General features: G+C 38.9%; 1 long non-coding RNA gene across 1 annotated transcript; it reads left to right on the top strand.

The window, feature by feature from the left end:
- The first annotated feature begins 17163 nt into the window (after positions 1–17163).
- On the top strand, positions 17164–20687 carry LOC141522975 (uncharacterized). The gene is made up of 2 exons (XR_012478280.1): positions 17164–17245; positions 20448–20687. It is a non-coding gene; the product is annotated as an uncharacterized LOC141522975 (long non-coding RNA).
- The last annotated feature ends 615 nt before the right edge of the window (positions 20688–21302 follow it).

Genomic DNA, 21302 nt, shown 5'->3' with positions numbered 1-21302 from the left:
GTGAATTGCTTAAAATGTGCTTTTTTTCTTTAAACTTTGATTTCAAGAAACCCAAGAGGTTTCTTAATGTATTCAAACATAATCTTTCTTACTTGAAAGACTAAAGAACACAAAGTATGGTTTTTCTAATTTATTTCATTTTTAATTCATTGGATAAAACAAGTATTTCTATAATATGGCATAATAAAAATACTGTGTGTGTATAAAATCATTATATACATATAATATATATATATATATATATATATTTAACAATTCTTTCTCTGGAGGCAGATAGTCACTTTCTTCATATTTCCTTTATAATAGTCAAAATAGCAGTCACTTAAAGTCGTTCTTAAAACAATATTTCTGCTACTGTATGAAGTGTTTTGTTGGTTCTGTTCATATCACTCTTCATTATTTTTTTTAATTTTTGCAAGGCAATGGGGTTAAGTGGCTTGCCCAAGGCTACGCAGTTAGGTAATTATTAAGTGTCTGAGGCTGAATTTGAACTCAGGTCCTCCTGACTCCAGGGCCGGTGCTCTATCCACTGCGCCACCTAGCCGCCCCTATCACTCTTCATTATTAAAAGTTTTTGAATAAGGGGTGTTTGTAGCCCCCTTCATCAGAAGAGTGTTATAGACCTGAGGGGACAGCAAGGAAAAAATACTCAAACCCAAGTGGTGATGTGTCTTTTTTGTGTTAGTTTCACAAGATTGAACAATCCATCTCAAGGAGTAAAGTGTAAGAAGACTGGAAAGTTAGGAGACTAGATTATGAAGCACTAAATGTCAAACAAACCATCTTGCATTTTATTCTGGAGGCAATAGGGAACCTCCAGGAGTTTAATGAAAAGGGAGATGACATATTCAGACATACAATTTAGTAAAATTCCATTAGAGACTGAAGGGAGGATGGATTGGAGTAGAGACGTTTGAAGCTGAAAAATAGAAAGATAATTGGCATGAACTGGTTGAAGACATAGTGAAAAATAATATTCACAATGGTTAAAATGATGGAAATGGGCAGCACAGTTTCAGAGTAACAAAAATGAAGGCTATAAAACTGCAAAGAACAAACATTATCTCAAATAAAAGAAATCAAAACCTTTCCATAAATTCGTTAGGAAAAGGAAGTGAGATCAGGCATGGCTGTGGAAGAGGGTCACATTCTACTCATTTTCATACTTTCATCTTCCCGACGACATCAGATATTTTTCAATGTATTAGTATTGCTTATATTATTTCCATTCTTTTTCTTTAGAAATGTCTTCATTATAAAAGATGGATGGTAGGAGGAGGAGAAAGAATATAGAGGAAAATCTAGACAACAAAATAAAGCAAATTAATGGAAACTTAAAAAATCAGTACAAGGTATGAGGCAAATGGATAAATAAAGTTAACATGTCAAAAGTCAAATCAAAGAAAAGGACATGAAAATAGAAAGATAAATGTACAAAAACAGCAAGATGTATAGGGACATGAATATAGGTGGAAGATTTTAGCAGGGCTTTTCCTTCTATCATTGACTAGAAGAATTTGTGGACCATAGTCAGTCAACTTGTTTTAGGCAATTAAGATGATGTGACTTGCCCAGGGTCACACAACTAATGAGGTCAGTGGTCTTGATTTTATGTCTTACACTGGACTCTGATGACTCTGGAGAAGAGGGTAAGGCTTATGGCCTCACTTAAATATAAATACAAGTCAAGCCCTCATTCTTTGTGATGTCCTCTTCGAGAATGAAGGATGAACATCAGAAGAATTTATTTTAGCAAACTCAGAGATTAGTTCAATGGCCTCACTTTACAAATGGGGAAACTGAGGGTCAGAGAGGGCTAAAGGTTTCCAAAGTCACACATGATTATGAACACCTACATCTCCCATGACAGTGAGGGATTTGAGAATATTGTGAAATCAATCATTTTTAAATGAGGTAACACTAAGTATTTTTTTAGTGGATGACAACATTTTCCCCCTTTTCCCAAGGTGCACAATTAACACCTTGCCAACATTTCCTAAGATAGTCACATCTTAGTTATTTTCATGGTTGAATTTCCCAATCACTATCTGTTACCCTCATTCCCATCCAGGTAAGTACTTTTTTAAAAAATTGCATGATGTGCATTTGTGGATTCTATGTGTGTCTCTCAAAGGCTAATTGGTTTACATCCAGTTTTCTGTGGTTAGCCACTTAAATATGAAGCTGTTTTTTCTACATGATTCATGACATCCTCACCCTATCAGTTCTTAGAGCCATTACTTTAGTCCAGTCAGGAATATAATTATCTTTTCATCATTTTCTGTTTTTATCTTCAACTCCTTACCTCACACTTTTCTGAGCTCATGCCAAAGATGGAAGTAGAAGGGCTAAATTAATGTGAGAGTTGTATCTGAAATATAGGCTAAAAGTAGAGATTACTGGAAATGTCGCGATGAAACCATTTAGACTATTACTGGCAACTTGAGATAAAGTATAAACGTGTTGATGTAGAAGACCTGAAATACATTCCTGTGGCCACCATTGTTACATGGTACTGATATCATGTTTGGAGTTCATCAGGAAAGCATATGAATAGCCATGTGGTGAAGCAGAATCACTCTGAAAATAAATCATATGAATCTGACATTGAACACTCGATTTATTGTTAAGCACTTATTCTCTGTTCCTAACTGTACACCAGGCCATGTAGAAGATAGAGAGGTATTATCATACAGTGGGATAGGGGACTCATTCCAATTCAGGAAAGATCTTAAGTTCAAATTCCATCTTTCACAAATCACATTTCTAAGTCTCTCCTCATCTATAAAGCGAGAATACATAATACCTATTGTATCTGCACCAGACTCTAGCATGCACAGTGGTCACAGGCCAGCAGATGGCTAAACCACATTGAGGGTAACTGGTGAGTTGTGACTATGCCCTCATGGAAATGAGTGGAAAAGAACTATTTGTTCCATCAGTTATAGAGGCAGCTAACATACTAAGAACTTGGTAAGACATTGAAGACTCCAAAGGCAACAACTGAATCCCAGGCCTTTTCCAGGATAATTGATGACTCTGAAAAAGAGGCTGGAGCTAATAATTTACATAACTGCCTCACTTAAATACAATTCATGGGTAAGTCAAGACACCACTTATTCGTAACATCATTAGTCTTCAAAAGTGAAGAATAGGGTGGCTAGGTGGCACAGTGGATAACGCACCGGCCCTGGAGTCAGGAGTACCTGGGTTCAAATCCAGTCTCAGACACTTAATAATTACCTAGCTGTTTGGCCTTGGGCAAGCCACTTAACCCCATTTGCCTTGCAAAAACCTAAAAAAAAAAGTGAAGAATAGCACTAATGGGGCAGAGCCAACCAAGATGGCAGCATGAAGCTAGCATGCTCCTAGAGTTTTGCTCTATACAGTGAAGCCACTACACAGATATTAAAGCTAAAGAGAAAGATCCCTCAAAAAAAGAACAAAACAAGTCCTCAACTCTAGACATTGTGGAGGATCTTCAGTGAAAGTCTTCACTCTTGGCAGGGGTGGGGGGGGACTTAGCCCAGTTAGGTTGCAGAGTGGGAAAGCCAGCAGAAGGTTTCCACACACAACACAACCCAGGTCCCAGTAGTTAGATAGCAACCCAGATCCTAGCTCAGCTAGGTAGTAGGCCAGCAAGGAGGGCTCCAACTCCAGACAAAGTCCAGAATGGAGTGGGTAGGGGAAAAATCATTGCCTAGGCACAGTCTGCAAATAAAGAAGGAAACAAACCTCTGCATTGGCAATGCCTGGGTTGCATAGACAACACCTTGGTAAGCAATTAGTCAAGGCTCAGACCCTGGCCCCAGCACAAAAAGCTCATGACTATAATCCCTTTACTCCATGAAGAGAGCTCAACTATCAAAAAGAGCAATAACTATAGAAAGCTACTATTTAGGGAGAGATGATAAAAATGCCATCTTAGAAGAAAACAGTGACAAATTACCTACATGGGAAGTCAGGACATTATGAACTGGACTCAAATCCAAAACCTCATGGAAGAGCTTAAATTTTAAAAAAAAAAAACAAAGAGAGTTAGAAAAAAATGGAAAAAAGTAATGAGAACCATGCAGGAGAATTATGAAAAACTGACTGGAGAAATCAACTCTTTTAAAAGCAAAAATGGTTAACTGGAAAAAAAGAATTAACTCATCAAAAATTAAAATTGACCAACTGGAAAAAGAAAGCAACTCATTTTACAATAAAATTAACCAACTGGGAAAAAATACAAAAGCTAATGTAAGGAAATAAAACCATAAAAATTAGAATTGGACAAACAAAAATGAAGGATAAACAACAATATTTGTCTCCTAGTGAGACTCAAATAACATAATATGAATAAAAAACTTTATAAACGTTAGCCGCTATTTTGCCAAAGTAACAGAGGGCGGCCCTTAGCTTAATACTTACAACTTAATTGAGAAGAAAGGGCAATCATTATAAAAAACTTCAGCACCTTAAGTTAACTGTGGTTTTAATACTGTCCTTCAATTCAGGTATCCATCAACCAACCAATTAAAGGCATTTACCAACAAATGTCACCAATTGTTCTGAGTGCTGTGGATAGAAAGGCAAAAGCGGAAATGCCCTCTGCACTCAAAGAACTCCCATTCTACTGAGGGAAACAGCATGGATTCATAGACCCAATAAATCTGCTCTCTCTTCCATGGGACAGGCCTTCAAATATGTGGCTAAACTTCTTGGAAAAATTGTCTATCTATAATAAAAGACTCTACTTTCTGTTCTTTTCTAAAAACTCTGCAGTCTGACTTGTAATCTCATCCCTCAACTAAAAGTGTTCTCTCTAAAGTTACCAATGATTTCTTAGTTGCCAAATTGAATGGCCTTTTCTCAAACCTTCTGGACTTCTTTGTGATTGTTGACACTGCCCATCTCATCCTTCTCCTGGGTACTTTCTCCTTTCTCTAAAGTTTTGTGATATCTATATTCTCTCCTGCTTTTCCTGTCTGACTGACTCTTTTCAGTGCCCTTTGCTGAACATCGGAGTATCTTTAAATACCCCTGAAAATTTAGTCCTGAGGCACTTTCTGCCTTTTTTTTTTTACTTCATTTGAAGATCTCAACAGCTCCAATTATCATTTCCTATGTGGATGACTTAATTCCTAACTTACCAAACCTCCATAGTCAAATCTGTCTAATGGGCATCTCAGACTCAAAGTTCTATAGACATACAAGCTAAACACTTTCAAATATGAACAGATTCTCTTTTTTTCTTCTAACTCCTCCTTTCCCTGAGTTCCAGATTATTCTTCAACAACTTTTTCTTCTAGTCATTCAGACTCACTATCTGAGGCCCTCATTACCTCCCCTGAACTATTGTCCAGGGTTCTCTGCTCCTTCCCACTCCAGTTTATCTTCCATTCAACTGTCAAAGTCACCTTCCTAGGGAGCCTAGGTGGTGCAGTAAATAAAGCACCAGCCCTGGAGTCAGGAGTACCTGGGTTCAAATCCAGTCTCAGACACTTAACAATTACCTAGCTGTGTGGCCTTGGGCAGGCCACTTAACCCCATTTGCCTTGCAAAAACCAAAAAAAAAGAACAAAAACAAAAAAAAAAAGGTCACCTATCCTAAATGGCAGGTCTGACCATGATAGCCTCTATTTAATAAACTCCCTTGGTTCCCAATGATCTCCAGGATATATTAATCAACCCCCCTTATGATTTATAAATCTCTATATGACCTATCCCCTTCATCTCCCCAGTATATTCACATTTTATTCTTCTATATACTCTATGATCCAGTGACATTGGCTTCCTTGTTGTTCCTTGCCCAAAACAATCCCTCTCCAGAATACATTTTCGTGGATTGTCTGGTTGTGAGTTTTCTCTTCCATTTGAACAGGAGCTCCTTGAAGGCAGGGACTCTTTTTGGCTCCTTTTATGTCCTCAGCAATTAGGCCTAGAATATTATCTGGATACTCTTCAATCAGTCAATAGTCAATGACATTTATTAAGTACTACTGTGACACAAGAATTGTGCTAAACCCTAGAGGGATAAAAAAGAGGTAAAAGACTATTGCTATCCTTGAGGATTGTGCAATCCAATTGGCCTATAGGGAATATGGAGCTCAAAATTGAAAAGAACATTCAGCTAAAGACCTGGATTATCCCCACCTCCACCTCTCCTGCTTCAGTTTCAGATAGCATAGATGGTTATGTGATCCTATCACATCACATTGTTGGCTCCTGTGATGCTTGCAGATCATTCTAAGCCCATCGATTTACCAAAAATTTCAAATTTTTATGGTTTCTTAAATTTTGGTACCTATTCCACACAACTCTTATCTTTTAGCAATCTGAATTTATGCCATCAAAAAGTGAGCTTATACCACTAGTTCTCAGACTTGGCCTTTTAGGTCATCAGGTCACAGTTGTCTGCTCAAACACATCTTGTTTCTACTACATCTTGGACATTGACAAGGCCTGTAACCAGTTTAAATAGATGCAATTATCTTAATGATCCATCAGAGAGTCTGAGAAGAGGCAGCCCTGGTGGAGTCAAGAAGTCTGGGGGAGAAGACTGGCTCCAGGGTTTATTAGCTGGGTGATCCTGGCCAAGTCATTGAACATTTTTAAGTCTCAAATTCCTTATCAGTAAAATGGGTATGAGACTGCTCAGGGGGTTGTTTTGAGATCACTTCCTAAGTTGTGGCTTTTTTATTCTTTTGTAACTAGAACATAACCACCAGAATTAGAACTCTGGCCTTCAAAGTTAATACAGGTCCTAAGGGGATAGAAGATCAGGGAGAAGAAGCTATAAAACCAGAGGGTTAAGGTTACAAGAAGTGTGCAAACAGAAGTAGAATGGAGGTAAAGCACTTTCCAAGCCTTAACTCGTGGTTGAAATACAAGCTAGGGTGGGGAGAGTCTCTCCTCTTTCTATTTTGGTACCTACTCCATGGGACTTATCCCGTCAAAGAGCTTTTCATTATAAACCAAGAATAATCCAACAGACCCTTGGAACTTCCTTGCTCAAAAGGTACAGTGAAGAGGCCAAATGGTATGTTTCCCAAATGTCTGGTCAACTCAGGTTGGCTGTGCTCTAAAGACAGGACCCTCCACATCTGGGTACACCTGTCCATTTCTCTCCAGAACAAGGTCTCCTTTGTGTTAGCTTAGGCCAAGTTTGGCCAGCTCAGACTGGTTCTACTCTAAAGACAGGACCCTCCACATATAGGTACACCCATCCATCTGTCTCTGGAACAAGACCTCCCTTTGTTGGGTTGGGTCAAATCTGGCTAGCTCAAACTGGCTCTCCTCTAAAGGCAGGACCCTCCAAATCTGAGGACACCTGTCCATCTCTCTCTGGAACAAAGCCTCTCTTGTGTTAGGTTGAGCCAAGTCTGGCCAGTTCAGACTGGCTCTGCTCAAAGACAGGACCCTCCATGTCTGGATACACCCGTCCATCCCTCTCTGGAACAGGGCTGCTCTTGTGGCAGGTCAGGATGAGGCCCAGTTTTGTGTGGTCTATACACTGGCTGTTTCTCAGAAAACTGAATGAAGGAATCATTAGTAGCATAGTGGGTAGAGATTGCCACTGCTAGACTTTGGGTAAACACAAAGTATAAGTAGCAATGTCCCCCAATAAAAACAGGAAAATGAGGTGGAGGGAACATAACAAAGGACAAAATGACCATAAGTTGAGTGAGTAGCCTGTTCCCTCCCCTCTTCTCCCCAATGCCTTCTAGTCCCTTACCCAATGTCACCCAAGATCACTTCCTGTCCTACCATCATAAGTACTGCCCTTAAGACCCAAGGGATGGAGATGGTAGTCTCTGAGTCAACCTGTGGAGAAATCAACTTACCTCCTCTCCCATCTCACACCTTATGCCACTATCATAATAGCTTTTTACCTTCTACCCTGCCTCATTATAGCTCAGGTTAAATAGTACTGGACAGTCAGAATAGGCTTTACTCCACTGACCCCACACACTGTACTTATTCATTCACACAATTATTGATGTGTTCAACAAGCATGCATAGGCTTTACTACATTTACAGTCATGGGCTAGGAAATGACTAGGTCCTAGTTTAGTGGTTGGAGGCAATGGGTGGTCTGGGAGTTACCAGTCTGCAACCTACATGCTTTTATTCTGCATCCATTGAGTTCACTCCTACAAGAAAATGGTATTCTCAATAGAAGAAGCTTCCCAATTCTCACATACATAAGCTGGCCTTGGACATAGGAAGGCCTGACTTCAAATCCTGCCTTAGACTTATTAGCTGAGTGTTCCTGGGAAAGTCACTTAATCTTTGTCTGCTTCAGCTATAAAATGAGGGGGTTGGACTCTGTGGGCCCTTCTAGTGCTCAATCCATTCCTATGATCCTAACAAAGCCACAAAATATCTGGGAGAAAGTTCTTAACATATAACTAATCCAAAAAATGGAAAAAAATTTTAAGATCTTCGATGTATAGACATGAATCATGTATGAAATGATCCATCTATTACCACACAGAAAAGGGAACATTATGCTTAAAAGAATCAGCAGACATTAGAGAATAATTAGAACAAAATTAAACAGTTTACTTTTAACTACTACTGTAACTTACTGAATGGTATGATCAAGGAATGGCAGCACAGGTTGGCAATTCTGCAAATAACCCACTTCACTTCCACACTGAACAGTGTTTGATTTCACAGTCAACCTTGACCTTCCTTCTATGGCATCTTTCCTAGCAAGTCATCAAATAGTCCAAAGCAGGACTTCCCTTGCCATCAGCCACTCAGGGCACACTGAGGCAGCAGCATCTTTGCTGAAAAGAGATGCCTATGTAACTGTTTCACTTTTTACTTTTTTAATTTTTTTTATTTTTTAGTAGCCTAAAACCACTAAAAGAACTGTTCCTTCAAAATCCTTCTGTTGGCTGATTTTGATTCCTGAAAGTGCTAAGGAAACCTTTGTTGCAAGGTGATAATTAGCTCCCCAACCCAATTCCCCAGGTAAATGTAAATATGGTACCCAAGGGGAGTAAAATCATTTTACATCAGTACTAGGAGTTCCACAGCAAAGAGCATGAACCAGAGGGAACAGAGGAGAATGAAGGAACAAGCTGCAGAAATGAAAGTGAAGACTCTATTATGGACATGATGGACTAGTCTCCTTCCAACTTGGAGATTCTCTGATTCTCTATTGAGGGTGATGCTTTCCATTCTGCCAACTCTAAATCAGAGATTCCTGGGTCAAGAGAAGGGAGGGACTGAGAGGTCAGTTAGTCCAATTCTCTCATTTTCCAAAGGAAGCTTTGGCCCAGAGAACCAAAATAACTTACCCAGCTCACACATATAGAAAAGAATGAAGTTTGGATGTGAACCAAGAATTTCTGACTTCAAATCCATATCCGATGATACCACAGACTCCTAGTAGACAATAAACTAGATTTTGGATCAGTAAACTAAATTGATCCTAACCTAAAAGACAATTACTAAACCAATTTTTAACTTAATAGCCCTAAATCTATAATCCAGGTCACTGGCTACAAAGCACAGCTGCCACATGTTAATCTCAGAGCTACCTAGAAAGGAAGAATAAGATGGAGAAGACAGATGCTAGCAGAGGTTTATTAAAAGTAGCTGAATATCTTTTCTAATTGTCCATGCCAATTCTGGTTATGTCCTGCCATTGTCCTTTTTTATCTTGTCTTTCCAAAGTGCTGATTGTCTAATGGATTCTTTATATTCCTCATAATTCTGTAGCTCTCCATCTCCTGTTAAAGGGTCGTTTTCACTTGTTGTCTCTGCAAAGCTGCAAGAGTAAGATTAAAGAGTGGTTTGGGAAGATTTCTCATAATTCAAACTTCCTCACCCCCATGAGAGAGCATTTGAATTTATTACCCAGTAAGCCGCCATCATCTATTTGGAAAGTACACAACTCACATGTTCTCCCCTCCCTCCCTTCACAATGGTCACAGAATAATCATTCTTCACCAGCTTTTATATTTCCTGAGACTTGTTTTCTTCCTTCTGCTTTTTCCTGAATGAGGAAGTGCTTATAATCTCACCTCTTAAATTACATTTTAAGGCCTCCCAGACTGTAGTAAAGGAAGGGTCTGAGTCACCACTGATTTCATAAAGTATCTGTAAGGGGATTAATTGTAACTTGACTTATTTTTTTCTTTTAGCAGGAGTTGTAAAGGAATCCCATAAATTTAGAAGGCTTAAATCCTTTCTGGAGAAGGGTGAGGACTGTAGTAAAATGGGAAAATAGCATGGATTCCAGTTGACTGGAATGTCCCATAAAATGAAACCACACAAAACAACTTACAGGACAATCCAAGTCAATATGACACGAAAGAAAACCTAAAACCTCTCCAAAACCAAAAAAGATAGAAATTGTACACTGACATTGAGCAATACATTAAAAATTGAGCTCTAGCTTTGATGAATGATATCCCAAAGTGAAACATTAAATCACCCTGAATTTCCAAGTGATCGTGTCTCAACAAACAGCATAATAAAGTGGAAAGAGATTCAAACATGGAGATGTAGAGCCTAAGTCTTACACTTGATTCTTCTGCTCTCTAACCAGGCCCAAATCCCCCTTTATCTCAGGATCTTGCTCAATTTCTCATCTGTAAAATGAGTTTGAATAAATAACCTCAAAGGCCCCTGAAAATTCCAAATCTAGGATCCAGTGACCTGTTTGAAAAGGTTGGGACAGGATGGAATGTTTGGATTTATCAGACTAAGCCATGTGGTACCATGAATGTCTCCCATGATTCCTTTATTCCAGGGAATATTTGCAGGATCTCATGATAAGTATTCACTAGATCCCAAAGCCCTGAAGAACTCAAGAACATTAGAACATGGGTTTAGGGCCAACAAGTACCTTGGAGACAAATTAATTCAATCCTATTTTTTATTGATAAAAATATTGGAACCAAGGAACTCATCCAAGGTAACACAGTAAACATTCATGAGAGGCTGGATTTGAAATAAAGGTTTTTGCTCTAATGCCCCAAAGTGGCATTTTGGGGAAAGGATCAGGGAAAGTATTCATTTGGCCACCATTCCCGATTTTTCTAGTCACCTCAAGTTGAAGGAAGAGAAAGTCATAGTATTTGCTGTGCTGATGAAATGTGCCACTCTGTCCTCTGGATAGAGTAGCGTCAACAAACAAATCCCACGGTGTGACTAAGTCTGGGGATATTTTCTCCCAGCTGTTCCATAGTCTCTGCCTCTTTTTCATACAATCCCTGGATGCTCACAAATGATAAAAACAAGTTTAACATTTTTCTAATAATAATTAAGAGGTAAAACTACAACAACAAAAAAGAGGAAAGAAAAGTGAAAGAAAGGTAAAAGAATGGAGAAGAAAGAAAGTGGGAGGGGCAAAGAGAAGAAGGGGAAGGGAAGGGGAAGAAGTAGAAGGGGAAGAGAAGAAGAAGGGGAAGAAGGGGAGGGGAAGACTGGGAGAGGAGGAAGGGGTGGGGGAGGGGAGAAGGGGTGGGGGAAGTGGAGAAAGGGTGGGGGAAGGGAGAAGGGGGATAGGGGAAAGGGGAAGAAGGGAAAGAAGGGGGAGGGGAAGAAGGGAAAGAAGGGGAGGGGAAGAAGGGGAGGGGAAGAAGGGGAGGGGGAAAAGGGGAAGGGGAGGAAGGGGAGGAAGGAGAGGAAGGAGAGGAAGGGGGAGGGGGAAAAGAAAAGAGGAAGGTGAAGAAGAAGGGGAAAGAAGGTAGGGAAGGAAGCAAGAAAGGGAAGGAAGGAAGGAGGAAAACTCTGAATTAGTTTATTCACCTGTATCCTTGACAGCCCTCTAAGGAGATTGTAAACCTATTGAACACATGACCATCTCATTTTTGCTTTTATATCCCTAGAATTGATTGGATGGTACTATTATACCTTCTAATACCATCGTTCAATGCTTCCAGATCATTTTCATTTGACACCTCTCTGCCACACATTTTAATGTTCCCTATTCCTCTCCATGGATGCTACTAGACCCCAGCTCCCCATCTTCTTCCCTGTGCTTTTGCCCTGGTAAGCATCCTTCATAAATCTCCCGGTCCAGTTATTTGGACTACAATTGGAGAAACACTGGCTCAAACAGAAAAGTCCTCTGTCCCCAAGGGTCTTTCATTCTGCTGACTGGATTTTGGCATGAAAACTGCCTCCATCAATTCATAGTGCCACAGTTCCCTGAGGTTAACTGAGAGCTGGGTGAGATGTTACCCAGCTAGAAGGTATTAAGAATATGACTTGACCTCAAGTCCTCCTGTATCCAAGATTGAACCCCTACCCCTCAACAAAAGAGCTTAAGCAAGCATGGAGGTTTGAAAGTCAAGAAACATTCTGCATACACTCTAGTAACTATCTCTCACAAACTCCTTCACTGCCAGTTGATATTCCTCACTCTCATCAAATAATTTTAAGAGCTAAAGATCACTAAGAAATAAGGGAATCAAGGTAAGTCTAGGGAAATGGACACTACTTAAGCACTATGTGGATCCTCTAAGGCAGAGCTAAAGAGGAGAGCTCTCTAAGATTGTTATAGAAGTTATAGAAGAAGTAGATAGTTTATCTAGATCTCCCAAGTGTAAGTTTTCTACAAGTATCTCTGATAGTTAAACCATACTCAGAAAGAGAAGGAGCCAGCCAATCAACATATAGTGTTCCAAGTCTAAACATTGTGGCACTCAGCTTTTGCAGATTTGCCCAAAGTTATCCTTCCCAGAAGGTTCCAGCATTGCTGGCAACCCACAAGATTATAAATATTCTGGCATCCTGGTGTCTGTGGCCAGGACTTAGAATGTTGCCAATCAAACTTGAAACATGAGTATAATAGAGATTACAAGCCTCACTAGCCACTCCAAAAGAGTTAATCATTTCCATCAAACTTGAAATGAAAAGACAAGTTGGGAGAATTACTTGTTCAACCAGAAAGGCATTTTAACCCTTGGAGTTCCCAAACAGAAGATAAGAAAGATCCATAACTTCAAAGGTCTTTTTCACTAAAGTCATCACTGAGTCAACCAACCTCCACTCTTTATGATCTTGAATTTTAATATCTTCTTCAAAAGCCAAACTATTCATGGAATTTAGGAAGGTCACAGAGCATTTATTCTAACTCTCCCATTTACAGATGGCTGATCTGAAGACCAGGAGATTGACATGATAGTTCAGGTGATACGGAATTAGACCTGGGTTCTCTGACTCAAAGTCAATGCTTTGTCTAATATGCCATAGTATGATTCTCTTTACCAAATTGAGCAGATCAGTCCATCGATGAACAAACATTTATGAAGTATTTTTTATGTGCCAAGCATTGGATTAAATGTTAAAAAAAACAAAGATAAAAGCGAAATAACCCCTGTACTGAAGAGCTTACAGTCTAGTTGGTAGAGAGAAAATCACATAGGTAGAATTATAGTATAACACTGGGTGTTGCTGGGGATGGTGGAGCTGTTTTCCTTCTTATCCCTTTTGAGTCTGTATATTTAATCAGTCACACCCTATTAGAACTATTAACTCTTTAAGAGTAAAATGCTTCTCTTTTAGTTCAGGAGAACTAGAACAGCCTTTAAGGCTCTTTAAACTGTTTAAACTCCTCATGGAGTTTAAATTCAGCAAAAAATTAGAGATGCAATTTTAAAAGGACCTTATTTTTTCCTAATTACAAGTCAATATAATTTTTAGGATTCATTTTTATAATATTTTGAGTTTCTAATTTTTCTTCTCCCCCTTTAGAAAATTTATATTTTATCATGTAAGACCCATTTCTAGATTAGTCACAGTTGTGACCAGAAGAAAAAAATGCAAAAGAATGAAATGAAAAAAGATTCAATCTGCATGGAGTCTATCAGTTCTTTTTCAGGATTCAGATTCTTTGAACTTGTTCTGGATCATTGTTTTTCTGAGAAGAGCTGAGACTTTCATCATTGATCATCACACAGTGTTGCTGATACTGTGTTCTGTGTTTTCTTGGTTCTGATTATTTCACTTTGCATCAGTTCATAGAAGTCTTTCAGGTTTTTCTGAAATCTACCTAGTCATTATTTCTTAGAGCATGATAGTATTCATATGCCACAACTGGTTTATTCACTCCCCGACTGATAGGCATTCCTTCAATTTCCAATATTTTTTCACCACACAAAGGGTTGCTATAAATATTTTTGTACATGTGGGTCCTTTCTCTTTTTATTTTTTATGCTCTCTTTGAGATAGTAACCTATCAGTGGTATTGCTTGATCAAAAATACATACAATTTGATTTCTCTTTGTGTATAGTTCCAAATTACTCTCTAGAATGGTTGGATCAGTTCACATCTTCACCAAGAGTGATTTCATGTCCAAATTTTCCTACATCCTCTCCAACATCCACCATTTTACTTTTTTTTGTCATAATGACCGATCTGATAGGTGTGAGGTGGTACTTCAGAGTTGTTTTTATTTGTATCTCTCACACTTCAGAACACATAGAAAAATTTCTAATATTTTGGCATCAGGAGAGGATCGTGACCTTCCTCTATCTTTTTTGCCTACCAAAGAGATCAAACCCATGTGTTTTCTTTCTCCTTTCACTTGCTTCCACTGTGTTCCCAATTCTTTCAAACTCAACTCTCAGCATCCTTCTCCTCTGTCTTTCACAGACTTTGTTTCTCTTTAAGAACTCTGCATTATGACTCCATTCTGCCTTCTCAAAAATCATAATAGTCCACCCCAATTACTCTTAAGGCTGAGCAGGAAATGTTTACCCCCTGAACCCCAAACTCCAAGAGATAGTTCTCAAACCCTTACTGCAAGAGAACCTTGGAATCCCCTTCATTTAACAGTCTTATTCCCCAGTTCAATATTCTATTAAAGTCAATAGATCATAAAGGTGATGGGGGTAGGGGGTACATGACACTATAAGGGGTGAGGGAAGTGAGAGTACTCAGGAAAGGCTTCATCTAGGAGAACTGACTTGAATTGAGCCTTCAAGAAAATGAATTTCTACAAAGTAGACTTGAGAAAGGATCCTAGGTATGGATTATATTCATTACAAAGCATAGGAGGGCAGAAAATATTGCACTGTATATGAAGAATAAAAGCTGTCTGACTAGACTATAATGTGTGTGGAGGGCAGCAATGTATAATGACAGTGAAAAGGCAGGTTGGTTCTGAGTTGTGAAGGAACAGAGGGCATTAGATTTGATACTAAATGTAATAGGAAGCCACTGGAGTTTGGGGAGGCAAATGATGGTGTTACAGCTGTTCTTTAGGAAAACCTGTGCCAAGAGTAAGAAAAATCTGAACTTGAATCTTGCCTCAGAATAGTATTAGTTGTACAACCCTGAGTCAGACAATTAAGCTCTGTTTGCCTCAGTTTCCTCATCTATAAAATAAGGATAATAATAATACCTCCCTCCTGGATTGTTGACAAGAATAAATGAGATAATAATTGTAAGGAACTTAAATACAGATAGAAAGCATCATATAAATATTAATTATTTATTATTTTTATTACTATTATTATTTAGTGGGTTTCATTATTTATTTATTTATTTGTTTGTTATTTTAGTGGATTTTACTGGAATTTTAGGGGATCTGAACTTGTCACTTAATCAGAGTAAAGAACCCTCACCCCCTAATGCAGATTTCCAATTCTTTTGTGGTTGGTAGCAGAAGTATGCCTACAGTTAGAACATGTTCAAGGCAGGACTTGATCCCACATCTTCCTGACTCTAAGGTTTATCTTCTCTCCATTACTCCATGTGGCCTCTCATATACTCAGAAAATTCAGATAAAAGGTACCATGAATGACCGTGAGATTTTGCCGAGCTAGGATAAGGAAGGAATGGACTTCCAATCTGAATGATGGAGACTTGGAACAAGTCAGGAAACAGAAGATGAGAGATTGATTGGGAGTGCCCTGGTCATCCAGTTTGACCAAAAGGTGGTGTTCAAAAAGGGGAGTTATGTGAAATTAGACTGGGAGTCAGGTGACAGAGGGTCACTTTGCCAGCAAATGTAGACAGATGTGTGTGTGTGTGTGTGTGTGTGTGTGTGTTTAACCTGTCATTTCAATAGAATGGAAATATCGCAGTGTGAAAAGTCCCTCCCCCTATTCACACACATAAGAAACTGTAACTTGGTCTTAAGCAGGCTCCTAGAGATACTGAGAAACTCAGTGATTTACCTACAGTCACACAGCGTCAGAGGTATTTTCAGAATTGTTCCTGATCTCTAATAGGACAAACTGACTTAAGTGATGATCTGCTTTATCCTTGTCTGTTAAGGAGATATGGCTTCCTTTATCAACTTTTTTCCTCCATTAATTTTTACCATGAAATAAAAATTGTGCATAACCCTTGGTGTGCCTTAATCTTTCCTGCAAAGATGATAAACAAATCACTATGATGGTCAGGGGGGTGGGATTTTAGCATTGTCTGTAAAAAGTTCGCCCCCATGCTTCATTTCAAGTGACAAATTCTAAACCAACAAAGTTAATAGTGCTTATCTAATTTGCCTGTGACTTCTTTAACATCAAGCTCCTGTATTTTCATCATCCCCCCAACACCCCCCTCCAGGTCCCCCATAACCACACACCTGAATTATTGCCAATTACCCCAATCGGTCCCTTCACCCCACCTCCTCGTGCCCCCACAATCTATCTTCAGTTACTGCCAAAACTGTCTCATATCATGACTCCTTTGCCCAAAATCTTTCAATGGCTCCCTACTACATTCTCAAATATAATATATTTAGTAAAATATAGAAATAGGTATCTAGAGAGAACAAAGGTAATTAAAGTGTTGGCTCGATCACCCTCTGATCTTGATGGATTCTAATCAGTTCTGTGCATCGAACTGCCCCTTCAATGGGCACTTTAAAAATGCAGGGAAGTCTGCAAACTTATCTTTCTGTCTTCAATGATTCCTTCTTTCCAGTTGTCAACAAGTCAAACCAACAAGAAATTATTCAACAGCTATTATTAAGCACAAGAACTATGCTAATTCCTGAGAAACAAATAAAAGCCAACAAAACCAAGTCCCTGTTCTCAGGGAGCTCACAATCTAATGGAGAAGTCAATATGAAAATACCTGCAGACAAACAAGATAGGTGCTGGGATTGGTGTGTCATTTCAGTCATGTCTGATTCTTTGTGACCTCATTTGAGACTACAAATAAGACACATACACATGGTCATTGGAGATAATCTTAAGAGGGAAAACACTAGCCTTCATCTTCCCTTCAAAACTGAGATAAATAAAAATAAAATAAAATGGAAGACTGCCAAGTTACAGGGTGAGGATTTACAATAAAAAGAAGTAATAAACAATAAACCCATAAGGGCAGAATCTGAAATCTAAAAATAACCAGGACCTTCAGGATAGTTTGCTTCATGTAGGTAACATCATGCTTCTCCTTCCTTAACCTTTGCCAAGAGTTCGTTTTTTCTAGAGACTAAGATGTTCTCACTGAAGTCAGGAAGACCTGGATTCTAATTCACTTACCTCATTCATGCTCAGTCATTAAAGTGAGAATAATAGAAATTCCTCTAGTGCTGATCTCATAAGACCATTATGATGAGGCATCAAATTTAAAATTCAAGGAAAAATGGAAAGCTTTTCTGGGGATGCCAGTTCTCAGTTGCCTCCAAGGTCAAAACCTTCCTCTATAATAAATCCTCTGTCTTCAAATGGGTGACAAAGGGAGGTTTTCTTTTCAAGGTGACAAATAGTCAAAATGGTTACAACTTCTTCTTTGCTAAACCATAACCACTCTTGAGTTACCTTTATTGAATATTTATTGTTGAAAGGCAATGGAGCAAGAAGTGGGGACACAAAGATGAAGCAACCCTCCTGGAGGGCAACTTGCAGCCTACTTGGCAGAACTCAACATATACATTGATGGCTATAATGAAAGTGTGATGGGGGCAAAGGAAAGCACTGAACGACATGGCCAGTGGATATTTAGGGAAAATCCATTGGGTTATTAAAGGCAGAATTTTCTCATAAAAACCTGAAAAGAGTTATATGAACAGATGCAAAGTGAAGCAGAAACTGGAGAATATTGCATATTATAATAGATCAACTATGAATGATTTAGCCATTCTCAACAATATAACATTCTAAGACAATTCAAAATGACTCGTGATGAAAAATACCATCCTTCCCCAGAGAAAGAACTGGGGTGAGAGAGAAGTGTTTATAACTTTCTCTGGATTTTTGAGATTTTTCTGGCCTGTTTTCTTTGAGTGTAATATGAAAATGTTTTTCATGAATGCAAAAGCATAATCAATATCAAATCGCTTTCCTTCTCAAGGGAGGGGGAGGAAGAAAGGAAGGCAGAGAATTTGGAACTCAAAATTTCAAAAAAAAATGCTAAAAATTGTTTTTACATCTAATCAGGGAAAATAAAATATTAAAAAAGGGGGGGGGAGAAAAAGAGAAGATTTCAGACTTGAAATAGTCTTAGAACTGAGCACTGAAGAAAGAGCATTCTGACCAGTTCATGTAAGGATACCATGCATTCCAGATATAGGTGCTAGTCTGCACAAATGAATGGAGATGGGGCAATTAGTTCAAGGAACAGCCAGAGAGGCCCTTTGACTGTAATGTGGAGTATGAAAAAGGGAACAATGTGGCCAAAGAAGGTAGCTAGAAACCATGTTGGGAAAGACTTAAAATACCAGAAGGCATTGGTATTTTACCCTAGAAGAAACCTGAAGGTTATATGTGGCTTTATGTGGTGAGGGCTGTCCCTTAGAAAGAAGGGTCTTGGGGCGGCTAGGTGGCGCAGTGGATAAAGCACCGGCCTTGGAGTCAGAAGTACCTGGGTTCAAATCCATTCTCAGACACTTAATTACCTAGCTGTGTGGCCTTGGGCAAGCCACTTAATCCCATTTGCCTTGCCAAAAAAAAAAAAAAAAAGAAGGGTCTTGGTAGCTTGTGAGAAGTCCAAATTGGGAAGGGGAAGAGCTAGAGATGGAAAAACATTTGGGAGGTGATATTTCCTAGCAGAGGTGAAAAGGGTCCAAGAGAGAAGAGTGGCCAAGTGATAGACAGAGATTTAGTGGAGGCAGACCCCACAGGACTCTGCCCTTTTTTTGTGGGTTTCTGGATAAAACACATCATTCCCTGGAAGCCAAACTTCTGCTACTGATTCTCTTTGAACTTAGCTAGAAAGGTCCTCGGATGACAAAGACACAATCCATTTTTGGCCCTCTATTTCATGAACCTCCAGTTAGCTTTCAAGGGCTTCCTAACAACATTTGCTCCAAAGACAAGCTAGGGTCACAACCTAGGGTCACTTCTATGTCATAATGAGGCATCCTGGGTAGGCATTCATTGAAAGGTGATTGTTAAATGTTTATCAGAAACATCTACACAATAGAAATCTACAAAGGCTCCAAGCATCAAACGATTTATTGTTTTATTGATTTCCTCAACTTAAGAAAGTGATGAAGAAAATGTTAATAATGCGGATTATACTTTAAAAAGTGTGCCATTTTGGGGGGAACCTCTTAGATAGTTAATGGTATTCTCTTATTGTGATGGACTTAAGATTTCAGAAAACCTGCTAACAATGAAAGATTCCAAATGACATCAAGAAGGAACTTAAAGGTCACCTAGTCCAGCTCCCTCATTTTACAGGTGGGGAAAGTAAGACTCAGAGACAAAAAGTATCTTATCCACAGTCACTCAGCTAGTCAGGATTTAAGAGCTAAGTCCCAGCCTTTGAATTTTATGGATTTTTTCCTACTTGAAGCCATTTTTATTTATAATGTAACTTTCCTAAGGAGGCCATATGGTACTTTGAAGCCATGCAGACCTGAGTTCAAGCACTGGATCAAATACTTTCTAGCTCTATAACTCAGAGCAACATAATTAACCTCTCTGACCATCAGTTTCTTCATCACTAAAATGCCAACAAGTAGGGGTGGAAAGAGTTGGACTCAATGGCCTCCAAGGTCTTTCCCACCTCTAAATCTATCATCCTGTGCTCTGTTATGGTCTATCAAGAGCTACAGATGGGAATTGTGCTCAGTGAAAAGGGAGGTCAATGGCCAAGTTATACCACAAATGAAGTAACATGTGGATAGATACCTTAAAGTGCTCTAGAAATGCTAATATTATTAGTACTATTACCTTCTTTGATGAATAGATGAAGGGAGATGTAAAAAAAAGCTAAAAATAAATTGAAACTTCTGACACAAGATAATAATGCTTATGAGGTAAACATTATGATGTCTGAGAGGTCAAATACCATTAAAAACAGAAAATAACAGTCAAGGGATAATGGACTAATCAATTAAATATTTATCACAGACCTACTATGTTCCAAGCCCTCCTCTAGTGCTGACAATAAAAAGCATTTGTCTTTCAAGTTTTTTCCTAGAAGGAAAACTGCTGAACTGTTTCTCTGCATGCTCTTAAATCACATTCATAAACTGAAAGCTGAGAGGACCTTGGAGATTGACTAATTCAATGCCCTCATTTTACAGATGAGTCCGGGAAGGAAAGAGACCTGTTCAAAGTCACATGAGTAACCAGCAGCAGAACCAGGACCGCTGACTCAAAACTCATGATGATTTGTTTTCCTGTGATCTCCAGCTCATCCTTGAGGCATCAGGAAAAACACAGCCAAAATGGCAGTCTTCAGTGAGGTTTGAGAGTCCTTGCCAAGAAAAATGACCCAACTGTTAGAGGCTTGGATTGGATGGCAAAAAGATAGGTCTCTGCAACTTTGCATGCTTTCTTTTTTTTTCACTGCCTTGCTCCTATGTCACACTGAAATCACTCCATGCTAGTTAAACATCTCTGGCTTAGGGCTTCCAGCAGCAACCCACAAACAGGTTTTGTGTGGGAGTTCTGAACATTCTGGAAATTTCTGGATTCAATGAAGTTCAGTAGACATCAATGAATTAATTACTATATATATTTATAATATATATGTATATTACTAGCCATGGATGGTCACAGAAAACCATTGTTCCAGCTCTTCTTATCTATTGGTTCTTCAAATCAGTAGCCTCTAAAACAGCTAAAAGACCAGAAGAATAAGCATTGACTGGATTTGAATTGAATCTCAATACTCTGACATGTGAAGTCAGTGTTCTGCCACCATTCATTAATGTGCCTTGCCTGGCTTATGCCCTCTGAGGCCCAATTTCCTGAAAAATGATGGGATTAGATGAGATGACCTTGGGGGCCTTTCCAGTTCTCACTTTGTGATTCTATTCTCATAATAAATTCAACTCCCTTGAAGCTGATCAGGTTCACAAGACCTTCCTAATGCTAGGAATGAGATTCCAAATGAGCAAGTTAAGTTGGTCACTGAGATTCAATTGATTCTAAAT

Source organism: Macrotis lagotis, chromosome 4 (assembly GCF_037893015.1).
Source record: "Macrotis lagotis isolate mMagLag1 chromosome 4, bilby.v1.9.chrom.fasta, whole genome shotgun sequence".
NCBI classification, from domain to species: domain Eukaryota; kingdom Metazoa; phylum Chordata; class Mammalia; order Peramelemorphia; family Peramelidae; genus Macrotis; species Macrotis lagotis.
This window is presented reverse-complemented; position numbering and strand designations above follow the sequence as displayed.